This window comes from Podarcis filfolensis (genome assembly GCF_964270895.1).
Source record: "Podarcis filfolensis genome assembly, chromosome: 10".
In the NCBI taxonomy this organism is placed as follows: domain Eukaryota; kingdom Metazoa; phylum Chordata; class Lepidosauria; order Squamata; family Lacertidae; genus Podarcis; species Podarcis filfolensis.
In genome coordinates, this window is record NC_139612.1 from 52,543,430 (window position 1) to 52,560,689 (window position 17,260).

A 17,260-nucleotide genomic window follows, 5' to 3' on the forward strand; every position below is an offset into this window, starting at 1 on the left:
AAGTCTTCAGAGAGCTCCTGGAACAGTGGCACTGATGTCCTCCGAAATCACACTCGTCAACTCCTAATGTGGCCACACAATATTTCTTCTCCCATTCAAAAGTTGCACTGCTGCTCATCTGCTGACAGAGCAGCAGCCCAGGGGGAAGGGCAATGTGTGGCCGGCTAGGAGAGCATGTGTGGCTGGAGAAGGGTGCAGCTTGGAGAAGGGCCCAGACAGAGAGGGGCCCAAAGGGCCACATCTGACCCACAGCCCAAGAATCCCCACCCCTGATCTAAGAGGTCCACCCAGAAGAGAATGCTAGGGTACCAATATCAAATCATGTCCACATGTGATCCAGTAGCTGCACCTGAGCATCCTTTGCAATATAGGCATACTTACATGGGAGGCAGGGACGCGGGTGGCGCTGTGGGTTAAACCACAGAGCCTAGGGCTTGCCGATCAGAAGGTCGGCGGTTCAAATCCCCGCGACGGGGTGAGCTCCCGTTGCTCGGTCCCTGCTCCTGCCAACTTAGCAGTTCGAGCATGTCAAAGTACAAGTAGATAAATAGGAACCACTCCGGCGGGAAGGTAAACGGCATTTCCGTGCGCTGCTCTGGTTCGCCAGAAGCGGCTTAGTCATGCTGGCCACATGGCCTGGAAGCTGTACGCCGGCTTCCTTGGCCAATAAAGCGAGATGAGCGCCGGAACCCCAGAGTCGGCTGCGACTGGACCTAATGGTCGGGGTCCCTTTACCTTTTTACATGGGAGGCACATTCCGCCCCCTGTGTGTGTGAGTGAAATTGTGTGAAGTTGAGAGCACCCTCTAAAAAGCTTCTAAATGCCTATCCCCCCCCCAGTCTCCCGATCTTTCTCCCGCTCTCTCTTCAATCCAAACCAAAACTGGCTGCAAGCTAGAGGATGCGTGAGAAAGTGAGTTCTGCCCTGCACATCAGCTGTTAATAGGGGAGACTGAGCAGCCTAAACAAAGCCCCACTGTGCCTCAAGTCTCTTCGGGGTTTCCTCTGCCCTCACCGACATTCTCTTCGGGCTCTGGAGAGGGTCTCCTCATGAGCCATGAGGTCCCTCCAGCTCTCTCCCCCCATTTCCTGGTATGATTCTATTTGTTTACCAATTTCCCAGCACCATGTCCAGTCATGTGCAAGTAGAACACACATAAGTGTGTGGGGGGGGGGGGAGATGCCTGGACTGCAATGGATCCTGGGATGCACCTTTTCTAAGTGGTTTCAGTGCCACCCCTCAAATAACTTGACACCTTAGCCAGGCTAGCCCTGAACCAGGCTTCTTTGAAGGACAGAGCCCACAGACCTGATACCACACTGAATACTGCACTTGTCAAGATTTCCTTATCTCACCACAAACACTTTTGCTGTTCATTGCATAATGTGTGTTATTGCTTCACACAGGCCAGGACAGAACTGAGCTCAGTGCAGGGATAAGTTCCTCAGTGCAGGATGAATTGAAGTGCCTTCTCTTCCACAGAGGAGAGAGAGAAATATAAAATGCTTTAAGTGAGCATTTCTGAACACATGAAAGCGACTACAAATTATCAGAATCGGTGCTCTGCCACTTCTTTCTCTCCCCACTTCTTTCAAGTCACCTGCAGTCAGGTGATTATTCTGATTTATCGGCTGAATATTCTATAACTGCTCATTCCCATCAAATCCCTCATCAAAGCCCATCTTTTGATTGCGTCTAAGGGATTTGCGGGATTTTGGAGTAGTATTTTGTATATTGCGGATACCGTCCCTTTACCATTTCCCTTTGTTGTTAGGAGGAGGTTTTCAAAGGTTGTCAGGGGCCTAGTTGCTGCTGATTTTACTGTTGGGTTGTTTAAGAGGGCATGTAGTTGGTGTTGTGTTAACCAGGGCATTTGGGTGTCTTCTAGTTTGTCTTGTATTTCTTGTGTTGACAAGGGTTTGTTATTTTTATAAAAGTCTATTAGGCGATATAAGCCTTTGGTTCGCCAGGTTTTTATCTGGAGGTTTTGTGCTGCATGGTGGAATAATGGGTGGTATGCCAGGGGGATTAGTGGGGTCGGGGTTGGGGATAGTTTGCCTATTTGTGTTTTCCATGCTTTGAGCATGGTCTGTGTGTACCTGTTAAGTGTTGTGGGAATTTTCTTTAGTTTGTTTGGGAGGAGTGGGTATGTTGTGGTGCAGGTATTTTCAATTGTGTCCCTCTCTAGGTGTACCCATTGTTTTGTCTCATCTTCTAGTATATATGGGATTATATGGCGTATTTGGTTGGCAATGTAATATGCTTCTATGTTGGGGATTCCCCATCCTCCTTCTGAGGTGGGGAGGTGCAGGTATTTGGGGCTTATTCTTGGTTTTTTATGTGAGAAGATGAAAGAGTGTAGTTTTCTCTGCCAACTGCGGAGTTGGGTTGAGGGGATCCAGATTGGGAGGGTTTGGAATAGGTAGGTTAGTTTTGGGAGTGTGATCATTTTGATCATGGCTATTTTGTCTGAGAGAGTGAAATTCATGTTATTCCATCTCTTTAGGTCTTTGTTAATTTGTCGCCACAGGGGCTTGTAGTTGTGGAGGTACAATTTATTGATGTTTCTGGTTATTTGTACCCCTAGGTATCTGAACTTGGTGTGGCAGAGTTTTATTTTGGTGACCTTCGTGAGTTCTTTTTGGGTGTGAGGAGGGAGAATGACATGGGCTATGAGATTAATCCCACTCAATGGACCAGAATGTGGTCTAAACCCCCCTTTAAATCCATATCAACGAAAAGAAAAGAACTCACACTGAAACTCACCTACAGGTGGTACCTAACACCAAGGAAACTAGCGCTAATACACCCAGGAACCTCACCAAAATGCTGGAGAGGGTGCACCTCCACAGGCACATACCTCCACATGTGGTGGGAGTGTCCCAAAATCCAACTATTCTGGACTACGGCCATACAAGAAATATGTAAAATAACTAAGCAAGTATTAGACTTCACCCCAGAATTGGCCCTACTAAACATCTTCCAAGACAACAATGCCCATTTACACCACAAAGAACTCATAACCCACCTACTTTCAGCAGCCAGAAACACCATAACCAGACACTGAAGAGACCTGTCAGGAGTAAGCATGGACCAATGGTACCAAATAGTATGGGAAACAGCCCTACTAGAAAAATTAACTAATAAACTGAACTGACACGGGGACAAACAGAAGAAGACACCTTCACCCCGGTATGGCTCCCCTTTATCACATACACAGCCCAACAGGACAATGACAATAATCCACCAACAGCATACAAATCAATATGGCTAACCTGATCCAAAACACCCACCCACCTCACTCACACACGAAAACAAAGATCACCACAGCCAATCACAAACAAACAATCACACCCTAGGCCAACCCCAACCTCTCTCACCACCAAAGGAACACAAGTGAACAACACAAGCAGGCTGACACCAAACTCTACATACATTAAGCATAATAGAAACACCGCTACCCGACCCCACCCCCATCCATCTCCCCTCCCTCCACCCCCTTTCTTTCTTTTCTTTTTTTTTCTTCTCCCCCTAATGCCTCAACAAATGAAACGGATTTGTAAAAATGTTACATGGAAAAAACAACAACGAGGCATTACACTTACACTGTAAAACAAGGAAACCCTTAATAAAAAAAAGAAAAAAAAATCAAAGCCCATCTTTTCTGTGAAGGCTTTAGGAAAAAGTCCTACGTCTCCATATCCTACTGTAAGTAACTCAAAGGATGTTTAATGAAAATAAACACATATTTTTCTCCTGTTTATCTCTTGTCTCCATCTTGTTCCTCTTCCACTGTTGCCTCCCCTCTGTCAAATGTTAGATTGTGAGTTCCTTGAAAGAAAGACTAAAGGTGCTATAGCAGTAACAACAACAAATTAATAAGTGAAACGTGTAACAAAATGCTCCTTCCTAACAGGAGTGATCCTGTTCAGGGTTCCAGCCAGCCACACCCTTTTCTAGGGTACCCTCTATTGCATTCCCCTAATTTTCCATTTTTCTTTTCCAGCCAGCATTCAATGTCCCATCATTACCAAGGGAGTGATAAGTTATTTTATATATATATATATATATATATATATATATATATATATATAATTTTTATTAGTTTTTTTAACATATCATTTTCAACAGTAATTAAACATACTTATACATCTTATTCAAATTTTTGACTTCCATTAATCCTGTCTGAAAATAAGTTATAAGTGATAAGTTATAAGTGATAAGTTATTTTCATGTCCCATCGAGATGAGCCCTGATGTCTATATAATACAGTGGTACCTCCGGTTAAGTACTTAATTCGTTCTGGAGGTCTGTTCTTAACCTGAAACTGTTCTTAACCTGAAGCACCACTTTAGCTAATGGGGCCTCCTGCTGCTGCCGCGCCCCCGGAGCATGATTTCTGTTCTCATCCTGAAGCAAAGTTCTTAACCCAAGGTACTATTTCTGGGTTAGCGGAGTCTGTAACCTGAAGCATCTGTAACCTGAAGCGTATGTAACCCAAGGTACCACTGTATAGCAATGCTATAAGAGGCAAGAGTCCAGCAGTAAATGGCATACATCAGGTTTATAAGAGATGGTTGAAAAGAAGAATTCGGAGCATTTGCTACTACAATGAACCAGAGAGTTGGACAGAATGCGAAAGTACATTTTTTGTATTTGTTCCCCACACTTGTTTTGCAAAACCAAAGACGCAAACCACGTTTTACAAAATACAATAGCATACTTCATCAATTAATAATTAGTGTAGAGCGGTGGGTATTGTTGGACACGAGCCAGAGAAACCTAAAACCCCTGCTCTGGGGAAAAAAGAAGCCGTCTCAGGGCACATGAGACCACCATGTTCTTGAAGCCAAGCAGGTAAGATCAGTTCTTCACATTTCTACAGCAATTTGAGGCTTGTTTTAAATCCTCATGAAAGCTCTTCAGCATTTCAGAATTTATCCTAATAAGCACAGTTTTGTGCACAGTTTTGACTAATGCACATATTTTTGCAAGCAATTTCTTCTTTTGTATGCTATCTTCACTACAATGTACTTATTTTATGCATATTTTAACCTAATAATAATAATATTTTTGTAAACATTGGCTGGTTGGAGAACTGCATTGCAAAATTTGGCCAGTTTCAAAGGATGGCTGTCGGTTTCCAAAACGGCGAATTTGATTGATCTGAATCAGATTTCTCCACCATCTCTGGAGGCTGACACCACCACTTAACAACTGTAAGGAAGGGTAAGGCCAGACCCAAAGGGCAGACATCGTGGTCTGCATGCTCAGTGGTCCCTGAAGCTCACATAAACCCATTATGTCATCGGTTTGTGCCAGTCTTAGTTGCCAATGAACACACTACAGGTGCACCATGAGGGTAACTGCATTAGGCAGTCCAGTTCAACCTCCATCCACACTTGCCATCAAACAGCAAACCTTGAAATGCAATCAATCCCATCCCATCCTCTTCAGTTGCCACTCATTGATTGTGGATGAAGAGTGTCTTCCTCCCACCCTATACGTGTGCCTGCCAAGTGCCCTAGAAAAAAATGTGACATTCCTTTCTTTGCACAAAATCATGCTGGCCATTTTGGCTGATGTGCTCTTACGCTATGAATCTTCCAGGTCCATGATCTTCGGTGCTGCGTGAGATCTGCCCCCCCCCAAAAAAAAATGCTGGGGGGGGGGCAAGAGCAAGACGTAGATCACATGACTCACCTGGGAGTGCATCCCAGAAGAGGCGCATCCTGGTTTGGGGTCTGAAAACACTGGAAAGCATGTATATACTGTCACTGGAGCAAAGTGGGGCTGGAGCTCAACAGCTAGGATACAATGGTGTTTGTGATAAAGAGATGGAATGGAGGTGTGCTTGGTTCAGTTAATGTTTTAGCTGAAATAGTTTACATATACATTTAGGATGGATGTCCAAAGTAATACACATACACACAAAGAATCATCACAAAACTGTGGAAACACAAGGGAAGCAGATGGAAAAAAAACTTCAGGTGCTTGAACAAAGATTTATGTCAGGCCCTAGGCAATTTGGAATAATCAATTGGAGTTGCTATCGCGGTTTATTTACTTGATAGAAATTGCTATACAAAATGTGCCCCCAAAGAAGAATTATTTCAAAACACATCAGGCCTGAAATAAATCTTTCTTCAAACAGCTGAAGTTCTTTCCTCTTTCCTTCCCAAAGTAATACCCGACCAACATAATAGAAGTATTTATACAGTGTATTGTTCACTAGCCCATTAATAAAGATACCTGATTTACAAAAAAAAAATCCTTAATTAAAAAAAAAAAGTTTACTCAATTCCAACAAAGATAGAACTTTGTATTAGCTGAAGCCCAAAAAAGGTAATACTACCCCTTGCCTCACTAATTTCTGCTGAATTCCATCAGCAGCTAAATCTTCACCATCACACCGAATCAAAGTTTCTTGGAGGGGAATTAAAAGAGGGGGAGGCTGTGTTGCTTAAGACTCTGACTATTAAATTATAGAGATGATATAGCTCTAAAGACCCACCTACAAGTAGCACACCAAACACATAACTATCAACCCATCCCCTACAGTTAGCTATTCAATGCAGACATAAACTGAAAAGTAGGAAATGACACTGGAGTACTGGTTGGTTGGTTAGTTGCCATCCATCTGTCTTGGGAGACACTGGAAAAGTGCACCTTTGGGGTGAAGTCACACCATTGGAGAATTACAGCGCCTGATGTGGCTGTAGAAACCAATACTGGAGAGACATGCTTTGTTGCAGCTGGGGTAGATGAAGGTGTCTGGTTGTGCTGATGCTGGATGTGCTGATGTACCATGCCTGAAGCCAGCCACCCACTGAGCATGTCCTTGGGGATTCTGCCATCTTTCATTCTGTGGACATGACTAAGCCAGAGTAGACGTCACTAAGACAGGGTGTGCACACTGAGACAGGAATACAAACATGCTTGGAATGTGGACTTGGGAGAGCACATCTTTCTTTGAAACTCTGTCTTTTCATGTGATGCCCACTGAGGTGTTACTCCTGGTGTGTGTAAGCTGCCTACATCTCACTACCATTAAGCAGCATGCTCAACACGCAAGCCTGGTAGACCTTCATCTTGGTATTGGTCATTAGCATCACATTCTCCTATACCGTTTCGGAGAGATGAACCATTGCCATAGCTGCCTTGCCAATATGCTTGTCCAGCTCAGCATCAATGGAGTTGTTGTTGGTTATGGTGGAGCCCCGGGAGACAATATCATCTATCACACGGGTGTCAAACACAAGGCCTGCGGGCCGAATCCGGCCTGGCAAACCTCGTCATGTGGCCCGTGTAGCCGGCGGCGGCCACCAGCCTTCACCTTTTATTCTCGCTTTTTTTTTTTACACAAGACAGCCGCCTCTTCAGCGCATGCGCAGCAGCCTACAAGCCAGAGAACGTCTGCCCTCTAGCGGCGCCGGCCGTTCTACACAGGAAACCTCCACTTTACATGCATTCAGGAAACCTCCACTTGTTTTTATATTGAGCGCATGCCATCCTGTGATGTGACAGATCCAACGGCTGCCTGAACCCTTCTCTCCTGTACTGTAAGTCCTACAGATACAACCGGCCCTTTGAGGGTGACCAAACTGCTGATGCGGCCCCCGATGAATTTGAGTTAGACACCCCTGATCTATCACCTCAAGTGTGTGGTCACCATTGCTAATGTGTGGAGTGCTGGCAATGTCCTGACCCAAGATGTTGGTCTTCATCAGGCTGATGGTAAGGCCGAACTCCCTGCAGGCTTGGGCCATATGGCTGATGAGTTTCTGTAGATCTTCCTTGGAGTGTGCTGTCAAGGCTGTATCATCTGCAAACACCATATCTCAGATAAGAACCCACCAGACTTTTGTCTTGGTGTGGAAATGTGCTAGGTTGAACAGACTCCCATCACTACTTGAATGGATGTACACACCATCTTCAATCGAGCTGAAGGCATATGATAGCAATAGAGAGAAGAATACACCAAAGAGAGCTGGGGCAAGCACACAGTTCTAGAGTTACTCTGGAGTAACTGCAGTATAATTTGGTGGAAGCATCCCTGAAGGCTTTCCTAACAGAGTGTCTTCCAGATGTTTTGAACTACAACATCCATCAGTCCCAGCCAGCAAGGTGAATGGTCAGGGCCAGGGTGATAGGCACTGCAGTATAAAACATCTGGAGGGCATCAAAGTTGGAGGATGCTGCCTTAGAGTGTTATAAGTATCTCTGGATTCAGGCTTGTCAGTACAAGCCCATGCTACTCAGAGGTAAGCCCCATTGAGCTTAGTGGGACTTACTCCCAGGAAAATGTTTTGCAGCCTTACTCCATAAAGTGTAACTTTGTAACAAAGAAGCAAATGTGGTACATCTAGATAGAAGAGCAAAATACAGAAAGAAATGTTTTTAGTTAATCTGTTGTTTTTCTTCTTCGATAGGCTTTGGGGTTTTCTACTTTATTTTCCTCAGAGCACATCATTTTGGGGTGTCAGAACTGGCGTCCATTATTGCCCTTTAGCTAGCAGAATTAAAAGCAGTGTATTATAATTAATATTTATATTAACATTATTTATATGCAGTGCACTGCATTAGGTATTTCACAACAAAACCTTTCTTGAAGTCCCACAGTATGTGAAGACCTATGGCTACAGAACTACAAAAATAGAATAATTAAATGGTCAAGCCCAAAACAAAATAATTTGATAATCCCTATGAAAGCAAATCATCAAACAAAGCTTAAAATTAACTGGTATTATTGTAATGGATAGATTTAACCAGGTCAAAAGATTATCACATTTCCCTGCTAACGATAGAAGACTTAGTTTTGACACAAATAAATTTTTTTAGAGGACTGTAAAACTTGTTTCATTGAACTTGCAGGTTGCTAATAACGGTAGCAAGTTTCATAAAATATATGAAGTAATTCTAAAAAATAACTGAAAAATTAAATGAGCTATGCCAGACTGTGTAAAATACGGACACTAATAGAGTAGAAAAGTTGAGTAGAGAATTATACATTAATGTCAAGATTTTCAAAGAAGAGCGCCTAACCTTTTTAATTCATACTTAGGAATTCACAAAAGGTGTCCATGTTTCAGATGAATTAAATTTAATGGGAGTCGCAGCTCTTAATTAGCAAAGTCTAATGATTCAAAAAATTTTTTAGTTTAAAATCAAGTTCAATGAAGACCTTTCAGCTCCCTCGGCCTCAACAGGTGTGAAAAGGATATAAGCATCTACCTGTAAGCCAAGTCAATAAGGCCTGTTGTAATCTTCTGTATGGTACAAGTCAACAGTCATTACAGACCAGACAAAACCTAAATGTTCACTGCCTCAGCTTAGAGGAGTTTTGTCTGGAGTTAGGGTAAGCACACCATGACACATGACTACGGCTTTTAAGGAAAAGTTTAAAGTAAAGCACCAAAACCTCTGATTGCAATATATTCCATTGTGTTGGTGTCTCCATGGAAAATGCCTAGAGGTCTGGTCATTCTTGATGACTAGGCCCATGCCATGATAGCTAACAAACATGGCGGCCCATTACTTGTGGTCATGTATTCAAATAATCAAAAATAAACTCCTTTTCATCTGATGGCATATACTCAAATATGCTACGCTGGGCACTGAAAACCTGGTCTCTGCCTTTAAGTGACGAGAGTTACAACAGGGCCTCCAATAGCTGATAAATGAAGTGAGGTGATCTTCCCAAGTAATTCCACTGGAGTTTCAATGTTTCATAAGTATATGTTGCTGCCCAGAAGGCCTACACACCACATTCGCAATGCTCACCAGCACTGCTCCTGTGCCTATAAAAAGTACACTTGGCCTCATTCAGGCAGCCTAGTTTGTCAGCCAGCACGTTCCCCTGTAATGCTGCAGTAATGATGTTAACTTTGTGCAGCTCATGATCAGCAGCTTGTCTTGCAAATATTCTCAGTCACTCAACTCGCAGGTCTTCATCTATTCTGAAATACATCAACCTGACACTCCAGCTCCCAAGCTTGGAAGTTTTATAAATAGAGACACTGTTCCTTCTTCCATATTCCTTCCCCGATAGGAAGAAGTAATTCACAGTGCTTTGGTGAAATGCATTGTTTCTCATCATTATAATCCAGGCTGCAAATGCTGGAAAGATTTATGCCCCGTCTCCTTGTCAAAAGATGTTTGTAGCAGTGGCAATGTTACACTAGTGTGCATGGGTTGCCAGTATGGTGCCCTCAGGCACACCAGTAGAGATGCTGCCTGGCGCCTGCAAGGCCCCATCTTCCTGCCTGTTCTGCTGCTGAAATGAGGTTTGGAAGAAGCCTCCTACTGTTCTAGGCTTCCCCTGCCAAGGTGCAGTCCCTCCAAAACTGTCCCACTTCTGCTGCAATTGGGCTTGAAAAAAGCCTTCTATTCAGGATGAAACGGTGAAATCTGCTATGATTAAATGGGCACAAGATGTTGGACATAACATTATGTTTGCGGACTGGGAACAGTTGTGGACCACCGGTATGAAATTTACGGCATGTAATGCCTTAAGAGAGAATATTATAAAAATGATATATAGGTGGTACATGACCCCAGTCAAGCTTGCAAAAATATATCACCTGCCCGATAATAAATGTTGGAAATGTAAAGAAACTGAAGGTACATTCTTTCACCTTTGGTGGACGTGCCCAAGGATTAAGGCTTTCTGGGAAATGATTTATAATGAAATGAAAAAGGTATTTAAATATACCTTCCTGAAGAAACCAGAGGCCTTTCTTCTGGGCATTGTCGGCCAATTGGTGCCAAAGAAGGACAGAACTTTTTTTATGTACGCTACAACAGCAGCAAGAATACTTATTGCAAAGTATTGGAAGACACAAGATTTACCCACTTTGGAAGAATGACAGATGAAGATGATGGACTATATGGGACTGGCAGAAATGACTGGCAGAATCCGGGACCAGGGAGAAGAGGCGGTGGAAGAAGATTGGAAGAAATTTAAAGACTATTTACAGAAATATTGCAAAATTAATGAATGTTAGAATGATGTTGGATAGAAACTGAGTGGTTTCCAGCTGTAATGCTTTAAGAATATGGAAGAAGGGTGAATTAGGTATAATAAAAAAAAACTAAAATGGTGTTGGATTGGAAATAAGTGGTATTGGCAACAAAGTTAATAAGAATATGCAAAAATGGATTGATAATGTATGAAAATATTGAGTTATAAAATGTTAAGTTATAGAGATAAGATAAATGAAAGAGGGTAAGGATTTGCTGATTTGATTATTTAAATGGGAATACAAGAAGGGGAGGTGTGAGGAAGTCAAAGAAACAAGCAAACGAGTTTTATGTTATGAAAAACAATTGTTCTTAATTTTTCTTGTTGTTTCTGTATGTTTTATTTATCTTTTTATTTTTTATTTTTTCTCTTTTGTTATTATGTGTTTTTGTATGTTTGTTTTTGTGAAATTTTAATAAATATTTCTTAACAAAAAAAGAAAAAAGCCTTCTATTGGTCTTCATAGCTGTATTCTCCAGAAAGTTCACCCAAGCCTAAGAGGGTGTGCGTGTGCGTGTGTGGTCCATGTAGGTGTCCCCAACTGTTTCTCCCATTTGCAGATATGCCTGCAGGCCCAAAACACATTGCCAAGCCTTGTGCCAGTCCACCAAGCAGTCTCCCCATCCTTTCCAATGGTCAACACCACCTGATGCTAGACAATAACAACAGTGCACACTTTTGTACAATATTTACGAGGGTGGGGAGGGGGATATGTACTGTAGAAATGTCACACTGAAGAGGAAACTGCATGAGCTACCACAGAAGGAAAGTAACAATCTTGCTTCAGAGAGTAATGGCTTAGTATGTCAGGGTGATTTATTGACTAGGCAGTTGCTCAGTGTCTTTCTCTAAAATATCTGCCATCCACTTCCCCTGAAGGAGCACAAAAAAGAATCCTACCACAAGCATGTCTCTCCGCCTTTTCCTTACGGATTCCTCTCTCCCCTAAAACAGCGGTGATCATATGAGGATAGCAGGCTGTTCTAGAGCTTTTATGCAGAAACTCACATCCACACCATACCATTAGAGTAAATTCAATGCACATCTAAACCACTTTCCCCAAAGAATCCTGGGAACTGCAGTTTGTAAAGGGTGCTGAGCATTGTAGCTCTGTGAGGATGAACTACAGTTCCTAGCATTCTTTGAAGGAAGCCATGCACATTAAATGTGCTTTAAAAATATGGTTTGGATATGACCTTAATCCAGTCTTATACGTGATGAAAGGTCCTCATGTGCTCAGCAGAATGTGTTTGAATCAGAGCTGGCTCGCTTATGAGATGAAGAGCCCACCTCATGCAATAAAAGTGCACAAGGTGGTATTCTGCCCATCCCACGGTTTCCGCTGATGCCGGCAAGAGGGAGGCATCTTCCCTGCTCCCAGGAGGAGAAGCCAAACAGCAACACTTTGTGGAACACCCCAGCTGCGGATGTGCCATCAACTCGTTCTGGGTTCCTAGACTTCAGTACTGTCTGTTCTGAATTCCTGCTCCTAACCAAACTCCTTCCCACCCACCCTAAAAGGATGTTGTGGGTCCAGTGGCGAAAAGACTTTGAACACTGATTGTGCGCTCTATATTCAGACTGTTCATGTTTCTGGGGTATGTTTTGTCTCACGGCCTTGAGGCTGGACTGTGCCAGCCAATGTCTTATTTGCAATTCAACCCTCCTCTCCAAACAAATCTGCTTTGCTTTGTTTTGTCGCTGACTAATTTTGATCACTTCCTAGGAGCTGATGTTTCACAGGCTTGCTCAGTTTCAAAAGGCAGTATAATTTTGTGCAGCTGCATCCCAAGTATTTCTGATCTAACTTGTACTTGATCCGACTTGCCATTGAAAGGGAGCTTTGCGCACACTGCCAGCCACTACTATTAGCACCATTCAGTGTCTAATCCATCTGATGTTCTTAGGTCCAGTTATTAGCAGACATCAACTGCTTATGGTTAGGACAGAAAAGGTGATTTACCTCAGCGAGGAAGAATCTTGATTCTATTCTTTACATTCTTTATCGAGTTCTCAGTTTTGCTTTACTTAGTTATCCAACATTGGCTGGGGTTCCATTTGTACTTCACATATTATTATTTTTTTAAATAATTTTTATTAACTGGCCAATCACATCAAATTAAATCACATCACACATTTGTACCTCACATAATCCCTGTTTTAAAACAGCTGCACTACTTCGCAGTTCATTTCCAGACCCAAATTAAGATGCTCATGTTAGTGTTATTTAGGGCTTTAAACAAATCATGCCCCAAATACCTGAAATAGCTCCTCATTCCCTTCTTGGGTAGTGGCCCACAAGGCTGCATTCTTTGCAGCAGGCTCCAAGTTGTGGTAAAAAAGGTAAAGGTAAAGGACCCCTGTACGGTGACTATGGGATGCGGTGCTCATTTCGCTTCAGGCCAAGGTTTGTCCACAGACATTTTTCCCGGTCATGGGGCTGGCATGACTAAACCACTTCTGGTGCAACGGGACAACATGATGGAAGCCAGAGCGCACGGAAACGCTGTTTACCTTCCCACCGCAGCGGTACCTATTCATCTACTTGCACTGGCGTGCTTTCAAATTGCTAGGTTGGCAGGAGCTGGGACAGAGCAATGGGAGCTCACCCCGTCGTGGGGATTCGAACCCCCAACCTTCCAATCGGCAAGCCCAAGAGGCTCAGTGGTTTAGACTACAGCGCCACCTGCTTCCCTAAAAGTTGTGGTACTCCCTCCTCACAGAGCTGTATCTGGCATCTGCATTGTACAGTGGTACCTCGGGTTACATACGCTTCAGGTTACATACGCTTCAGGTTACAGACTCTGCTAACCCAGAAATAGTACCTCGGGTTAAGAACTTTACCTCAGGATGAGAACAGAAATCGTGCTCCGGCGGTGCAGCGGCAGCAGGAGGCCCCATTAGCTAAAGTGGTGCTTTAGGTTAAGAACAGTTTCAGGTTAAGTACGGACCTCCGGAACGAATTAAGTACTTAACCTGAGGTACCACTGTATATGGAATATTTTGAATGGATTCCGCCCTCCAAATGCTTGCCGCTGTTTTTCTGCGCTCTGTGAGGGGCAGAAAAAATGATGCCTCTTGTTCAGGGAGGCAAGACTTCTGCAAAAGTGGATTCAGCATTACACTGATTCTAAGGGCCTTAGGAGCCCCATGTTGGGTAAAAGATTCCTGTGCTTCAGGACTAGATGATCCTCAGGGTCCCTTACAACTCTACAATTCTGTGATTTTGAGTGGCCATTACAGAGGCACACCCAGAGATGAGTCCCTGAACCAAGATACCAGTACAGGCTGCTATGAGTGCAGGTGTTCCATCAGGTACCCGGTTGGGTTTTAAATAGTTACAAAAGTAATACTTCTTTTTTAAAAAAAAATACAGTACATTAAAATAATTCTGCATTTCCTGGAATTTGAGCATAAGGAACTGGGTATGAATTAAAGGATATACGTTAAGGTGGCAGGGGGGAATATGGAATATTGTTCCAATATGTGACCATAGTGGAGAAATGTAGGATGGAAGAACCTACTATTAGCCAATGCAGAGGAATGCTGATGGGAACTATCAGAGGTAAAGCTAATTATTAATAATAACAACAATTTGGGATTCCCCCTTGGAGTTCTCGTGGGTAGAAGAAATGAATGAAACAGTGACACTTTGACTAAAAAGAAACGTGGTTTAACAGAAAGTAGGGAACATGGATTGAATGACTTAAATAATCATTTTCTAATGTAATTGGCAGATGGAAAATCAGAATCCCCCCATTTATCTTTAATGTTTCTTATCACTCTGTTTCCTTTCCTTTCCTTTCCTTTCTTTCTTTTCTTGTTCCCTTTCTCTCCCTCCTCTTTTTCTTGTCTTTTTGATTCTATCTGTTCAAGATATTATTTTACTATATTATGAAAATCATTAAAATAAAATTTAAATACGCATTCCTTGTTTCCTGTGGCATTAGAAATCTACCCCCACCCCCTTTGAGGGATCATATTTTTCCTGCCCCGTGCAGGGCTGTGTCAGGGAAATGGATCCAGCAGATCCAAAATCTTCCTGGATCCACACAATATCTGCCCCTTTTACCCTCCTACCACCATAGGACCACCAACGTCAGAAGTGGGACAGCTACTGAGCTTTCTGCAGCTGCAACCAGTAAGCCTCCATGGGCAGACCTCCCTTCTTGTCCACGGATCGCCCTGTCTGTCTGCAAAGGGGGGAATTTCAGAATCCTATCACTCCTGGGACGCCCTCCCAGAGACTATAGGATTGTGCTGATAGTGATTTATTGTGACAGCTACTTTTGTGTACCAGGAGCTCACTTCTTCAGATGCATCTAGTCCACAAAAGAATTTGGCACAGTAAATCTGTTGGGTATTCTAAGTGCCACAAGACTTTTGTTTAAAGAATCTGGCTGTCTATATTGAGCATAAATTTAAATGTGTTAAGAATAGGCAAAAGACCTATCTGGTGGTTAGGTAGAATGCAATTCAAATTGTAAATTGAGCCCAATGTTCTGCCATCTAAACTAATCAGAAGGAACACAGATCGGTGAGTTGATGCCCTCAGGCAAGGGTAAATACTATTTAATCTATGTTAATCTGACCACTGGAATGAAGTTTCAGAAAGGATTACTTGTGTAAGCAAATAGCCACACTGTAGACAGAGCTCCATCCAGAACCTCAGATTGGAATCTGTCCAAAAGTGGAGGAGAAGAATTAAATTCATGAACTCAAGAGATATGTTCACAAATGCTTTAGTCCTGGGTTACAGCTATAAAGCTTTGTTAATAACTTGAGAAATAGCTTGAAAAACAAAAATAACTCTTTGTCTACTCATTTTCGGCCCAGAGTTTGCTTGCTTGAACAGCGATTCAGCCAACCTGTACATGGTTGTGTTCAGAAGTTCATATGAACTAGCAGGTGATTCCAACCACAGTTTATTTACTTATTTAAATAAATTGTACACTGTTAAAAATACCGTATATCCAGGTGTGTACACAGCAGAAATGAAAACAAAAGAACAAGGCTAAAACAACAAAATTACATTAAATCCGTCTGAAAAAACTAACAGGAACAACATCCAACAATGCTATCCTGAAATGACCTGGTTGAATGAAAACGTCTTAAGGTGGTATCTAAAAAACTGTGTTTCAAAAATGCAGGCTTAGAGTCTTCCTTGCCCTCTGTTATCTGTTATTTGGGGTTATGACTATAGAGATATTTGGGGGGTGAAGTCCGACCATCTACACAAACCCAGCATAAATAAAAAACAGTAACAATAAATTGAAAGCAAACTAAGCTATTAACTAAAAATAGTATATAAAACAGCAACATCAAGCAACAGTAATCTCTAAAATTACACATTAAAACGCTGTAGAAATAAAAATATTTTCAGTTGCTAATGCAAAAGAGAGGGCCTGGTGGATCTTGATTGAGAAATATTCCAGAGCCATGGCACCACCACAGGAAAGGCCCCGCTTCTATAGAATCGTAGAATTGTAGAGTTGGAAGGGACCCTGAGGATCATCTAGCCCAACCCTCTGCAACCTTGGCATTATCAGCACCATGCCCTAACCAACAGAGCAATAGGATATGCTTCTTTGCTTGCACTTTTTCTTTTCTTTTCTTGAGCTTGACCTTGGTCACTGGGCTGAGAGTGGGGGCCAGCTTCCCCTGTGAGTCATCTGCATCCAGATCTGGGACACACAGCCAGACTCATACATTCCCAGGGAGCTGCTGTTGCAACAGCGTAAAGTATCCCTTCCTTGAACAACCAGTGACTTGGATCTGTATGTGAGAAAACCGACACACACCAGATGGCAGGGTTTTTGAAACAGTAGTCAAAAGCAGGTAATCTATATTGAAAAGCAGGGTAATCTAATATTTGAAATATGATTCAGAGGAGTAAACCTCTGCAGTTCAGAGCGAAACAGAATTGTTGCCCAGGTTGCCTTAGAAATCCTCTTGCTTTTGCACAAACCTTCTTACAGGTGAGATGCTTGGGTGAAGCCATGTAACAATAGCATTACCTAAGCTGTTTTGCTGGAAACACTCTTAACATTTCACCATCTTTAAGGGGGAGACAAGGGGATGTCAATGACATTTGTAAATGGTTTGTAGAAGGGCCGGATTTAGGTTTGATGAGGCCCTAAGCTACTGAAGGTAATGGGGCCCTTTATATGTTCAGCTGTCCTTTGTCAACAACAAATTGTCTCTGTTTTTTTTGTGTTGAATATATGATATATGGTA

General features: G+C 42.6%; 1 protein-coding gene across 3 annotated transcripts in view; it reads right to left on the reverse strand.

Annotated features, from left to right (window-relative positions):
* TBXAS1 (thromboxane A synthase 1) overlaps window positions 1–17,260 on the reverse strand; it is a 207,316-nt gene that overhangs the window by 89,723 nt on the left and 100,333 nt on the right. The gene's annotated exons all lie outside the window — the stretch shown is intronic.